Raw genomic sequence first — 5,000 nt, 5'->3', positions numbered from 1 at the left:
AAGCATACTAACCTAACCCTAGGTAAGGCATGTCAGAGCGAAAGACAGTAATTTCGAATGAGCCAAGAAAGAGCGGTGCGGGGCCGGTCGGAGCGCACCCTTTTCTCGGTGGCTGGCGGGCGAGAGAGTGCTGCGTCGCCGGCATCGGCGTCGAAAGAAGCCGAGCCGAAAAAAGTTAAAGTACAAACGTGCAAGCATACTAACCTAACCCTAGGTAAGGCATGTCAGAGCGAAAGACAGTAATTTCGAATGAGCCAAGAAAGAGCGGTGCGGGGCCGGTCGGAGCGCACCCTTTTCTCGGTGGCTGGCGGGCGAGAGAGTGCTGCGTCGCCGGCATCGGCGTCGAAAGAAGCCGAGCCAAAAAAAGTTAAAGTACAAACGTGCAAGCATACTAACCTAACCCTAGGTAAGGCATGTCAGAGCGAAAGACAGTAAACTCGAATGAGCCAAGAAAGAGCGGTGCGAGGCCGGTCGGAGCGCACCCTTTTCTCGGTGGCTGGCGGGCGAGAGAGTGCTGCGTCGCCGGCATCGGCGTCGAAAGAAGCCGAGCCGAAAAAAGTTAAAGTACAAACGTGCAAGCATACTAACCTAACCCTAGGTAAGACATGTCAGAGCGAAAGACAGTAATTTCGAATGAGCCAAGAAAGAGCGGTGCGGGGCCGGTCGGAGCGCACCCTTTTCCCGGTGGCTGGCGGGCGAGAGAGTGCTGCGTCGCCGGCATCGGCGTCGAAAGAAGCCGAGCCGAAAAAAGTTAAAGTACAAACGTGCAAGCATACTAGCCTAACCCTAGGTAAGGCATGTCAGAGCGAAAGACAGTAATTTCGAATGAGCCAAGAAAGAGCGGTGCGGGGCCGGTCGGAGCGCACCCTTTTCTCGGTGGCTGGCGGGCGAGAGAGTGCTGCGTCGCCGGCATCGGCGTCGAAAGAAGCCGAGCCGAAAAAAAGTTAAAGTACAAACGTGCAAGCATACTAGCCTAACCCTAGGTAAGGCATGTCAGAGCGAAAGACAGTAATTTCGAATGAGCCAAGAAAGAGCGGTGCGGGGCCGGTCGGAGCGCACCCTTTTCTCGGTGGCTGGCGGGCGAGAGAGTGCTGCGTCGCCGGCATCGGCGTCGAAAGAAGCCGAGCCGAAAAAAGTTAAAGTACAAACGTGCAAGCATACTAACCTAACCCTAGGTAAGGCATGTCAGAGCGAAAGACAGTAATTTCGAATGAGCCAAGAAAGAGCGGTGCGGGGCCGGTCGGAGCGCACCCTTTTCTCGGTGGCTGGCGGGCGAGAGAGTGCTGCGTCGCCGGCATCGGCGTCGAAAGAAGCCGAGCCAAAAAAAGTTAAAGTACAAACGTGCAAGCATACTAACCTAACCCTAGGTAAGGCATGTCAGAGCGAAAGACAGTAAACTCGAATGAGCCAAGAAAGAGCGGTGCGGGGCCGGTCGGAGCGCACCCTTTTCTCGGTGGCTGGCGGGCGAGAGAGTGCTGCGTCGCCGGCATCGGCGTCGAAAGAAGCCGAGCCGAAAAAAGTTAAAGTACAAACGTGCAAGCATACTAACCTAACCCTAGGTAAGACATGTCAGAGCGAAAGACAGTAATTTCGAATGAGCCAAGAAAGAGCGGTGCGGGGCCGGTCGGAGCGCACCCTTTTCTCGGTGGCTGGCGGGCGAGAGAGTGCTGCGTCGCCGGCATCGGCGTCGAAAGAAGCCGAGCCGAAAAAAGTTAAAGTACAAACGTGCAAGCATACTAACCTAACCCTAGGTAAGGCATGTCAGAGCGAAAGACAGTAATTTCGAATGAGCCAAGAAAGAGCGGTGCGGGGCCGGTCGGAGCGCACCCTTTTCTCGGTGGCTGGCGGGCGAGAGAGTGCTGCGTCGCCGGCATCGGCGTCGAAAGAAGCCGAGCCAAAAAAAGTTAAAGTACAAACGCGATGCTAATGAGCGAGCCGTTGTCTCGACTAATATGTAGGGGGCGTTCGATCGAGCGTCTGGCTTGAGCGCTTGTCGGCCTAGCAGAACGGTCGCATTGTTATGCCCGGGTTTTAGGCACCGCTGCAGGCGGCCGGCAGAGCTCTTGTTTGTGCGAAACTGAATGGATCGAGCCCGAGAGAGGGCGAGCAAAGAAAAAACGCAAATCGCTCCGCCTGGCACTGCCGGCGAGAGCGTGGACGTCGCGGCCAGCGACTGTCGAAGCTGAGTACGGCCGCAGGCGATCGCCTCGGTCTTAAACGAATGCGACGAGCACGCGCCGGGCGGCCCAGCAAGGGCCGAGCGCAGCTGTCGCAGCTATCTGGTTGATCCTGCCAGTAGTGATATGCTTGTCTCAAAGATTAAGCCATGCAGGTGCAAGTACGAGTTCTCGTAAAGCGAAACTGCGAATGGCTCATTAAATCAGTCTTGGTTTATTTGGTCTCGTAAGCGAAGTGGATAACTGTGGTAATTCTAGAGCTAATACATGCATTAAGCGCCGACTTCGGGAGGCGCGCTTTTATCAGATCAAAACCGACCGGGTTCGTCCTGTGACGTTTGATGACTCTGGATAACCACGCGGATCGTACGGTCTCTGCACCGACGACGTATCATTCAAGTGTCTGCCCTATCAACTGTCGAAGGTACGCTACGTGCCTACCTTTGTGATAACGGGTAACGGGGAATCAGGGTTCGATTCCGGAGAGGGAGCCTGAGAAACGGCTACCACATCCAAGGAAGGCAGCAGGCGCGCAAATTACCCATTCCCGACACGGGGAGGTAGTGACGAAAAATAACAATACAGGACTCTAACGAGGCCCTGTAATTGGAATGAGTACATCCTAAAACTCTTAACGAGTATCCATTGGAGGGCAAGTCTGGTGCCAGCAGCCGCGGTAATTCCAGCTCCAACAGTGTATGCTAAAGTTGTTGCGGTTGAAAAGCTCGTAGTTGGATTTTGGGCGAGCGCCGCCGGTCCGTCGCAAGGCGTGTCACTGGTTGCGTTCGCCTCACCTTCGGTTCTCCGTCGGTGCTCTTGACTGAGTGTCGGCGGTGGCCGATAAGTTTACTTTGAAAAAATTAGAGTGTTCAAAGCAGGCTGTTCGCCTGCATAGTGTTGCATGGAATAATGGAATAGGACCTCGGTTCTATTTTGTTGGTTTTCGGAGCACGAGGTAATGATTAAGAGGGACAGACGGGGGCGTCCGTACTCTGCCGTTAGAGGTGAAATTCTTGGATCGGCGGAAGACGAACTACTGCGAAAGCATTCGCCAAGAATGTTTTCTTTAATCAAGAGCGAAAGTCAGAGGTTCGAAGACGATCAGATACCGTCCTAGTTCTGACTATAAACGATGCCAACTAGCGATCGGGAGGCGTTACCATGACGACCTTTCCGGCAGCTTCCGGGAAACCAAAGTCTTTGGGTTCCGGGGGAAGTATGGTTGCAAAGCTGAAACTTAAAGGAATTGACGGAAGGGCACCACCAGGAGTGGAGCCTGCGGCTTAATTTGACTCAACACGGGGAAACTCACCCGGCCCGGACACAGGTAGGATTGACAGATTGAGAGCTCTTTCTTGATTCTGTGGGTGGTGGTGCATGGCCGTTCTTAGTTGGTGGAGCGATTTGTCTGGTTAATTCCGATAACGAACGAGACTCTGGCATGCTAAATAGTTACGCGACCTTCTCGGTCGGCGTCTAACTTCTTAGAGGGACTAGTGGCGTTTAGCCACACGAGATTGAGCAATAACAGGTCTGTGATGCCCTTAGATGTCCGGGGCCGCACGCGCGCTACACTGAGTGAAGCAGCGAGTGTCTAACCTAGGCCGAAAGGTCCGGGTAACCCGTTGAACCTCATTCGTGATTGGGATAGGGACTTGCAATTGTTTCCCTTGAACGAGGAATTCCCAGTAAGCGCAAGTCATCAACTTGCGTTGATTACGTCCCTGCCCTTTGTACACACCGCCCGTCGCTACTACCGATTGAATGGTTTAGTGAGATCCTTGGATCGGCCCCGTCGCGGCTGGCAACGGCCGCGTCGGCGTGTCGAGAAGACGATCAAACTTGATCATTTAGAGGAAGTAAAAGTCGTAACAAGGTTTCCGTAGGTGAACCTGCGGAAGGATCATTACCGAAGGTGGTGGTAGGCCCCGGCCGACCGCGCACTGAATTGTCTTTGGGTGCCGCCGAGAGGGCGGCCGTCAATCGGGGTTCCGCCCCGTGCGACACGCGTAACACGTTGGCATAGCAAGGCAGCCGAGTGCGATGGTGGCTTCTGGGCACCGCGCTCGATGTGCCGCCGGCCCAGCCCGGCGGTCGCTCGGCGCCGTTTGTTGGTGTTTTTGTGCAGTTGTTGTCGGTGGTGGTTTTGTGGTCGATCCCACAGTGTGACGTCCGCGCGCTTCGGCGCCGGGCGAAACGTCGAGGACGACTCTTAACGGTGGATCACTCGGCTCGCGAGTCGATGAAGGACGCAGCCAAGTGCGAGAAGTAATGTGAATTGCAGAACACATTGAACGTCGACCTTCTGAACGCGAATTGCGGTCTCGGGTCAATCCCGGGACCGCGTCTGCCTCAGGGTCGCGTTCGTCCTCACCCGAGGGCCGTCGCCTGGCCTCTGCGAAGACGGCCGGGCGTCGCCCCAAGTTGAAGCGGTCGCCGAGCTTTCTCGGCGCGACCGCGTGTCCCGTACACCGCCGGCCCCTCGACGTGTTCAACTACGTTCGAGGGGCGGGTCCAGGTCGGTCGGTCCGGTCACGAGATCAAGACCGACCGTGGGCCAAGGCGGCGACGGTACGCGCTCGGTCGGCGCCGGCGGCGACGACTTGCGATGCCAGCGGGCCGTGTAAGAAGCGGCCCGCTTGACACATACGACCTGAGTTCAGGCGAGAGCACCCGCTGAATTTAAGCATATTATTAAGCGGAGGAAAAGAAACCAACAGGGATTCCCTGAGTAACGGCGAGTGAACCGGGAAGAGTCCAGCGTCGAATCTGCGCGCTTTTCGAGCGCGCCGAGTTGTGACGTACGGAAGTCCCAGTGCGGCT

General features: G+C 55.8%; 2 non-coding genes and 1 pseudogene across 2 annotated transcripts; all 3 read left to right on the top strand.

Moving 5' to 3' along the window:
• Positions 1-2,276: 2,276 nt before the first annotated feature.
• On the top strand, positions 2,277-4,086 carry LOC144432258 (small subunit ribosomal RNA). The gene has a single exon (XR_013480494.1). It is a non-coding gene; the product is annotated as a small subunit ribosomal RNA (ribosomal RNA).
• Positions 4,087-4,384: 298 nt separating this feature from the next.
• On the top strand, positions 4,385-4,538 carry LOC144432241 (5.8S ribosomal RNA). The gene has a single exon (XR_013480477.1). It is a non-coding gene; the product is annotated as a 5.8S ribosomal RNA (ribosomal RNA).
• Positions 4,539-4,826: 288 nt separating this feature from the next.
• Positions 4,827-5,000, top strand: part of LOC144432304 (large subunit ribosomal RNA) — a 3,695-nt pseudogene continuing 3,521 nt past the window's right edge.

Source organism: Styela clava, chromosome 14, assembly GCF_964204865.1.
Source record: "Styela clava chromosome 14, kaStyClav1.hap1.2, whole genome shotgun sequence".
Lineage (NCBI taxonomy): Eukaryota > Metazoa > Chordata > Ascidiacea > Stolidobranchia > Styelidae > Styela > Styela clava.
The sequence above is the reverse complement of the archived record's forward strand: the minus strand, read 5'-3'. Positions and strand labels throughout refer to the sequence as shown.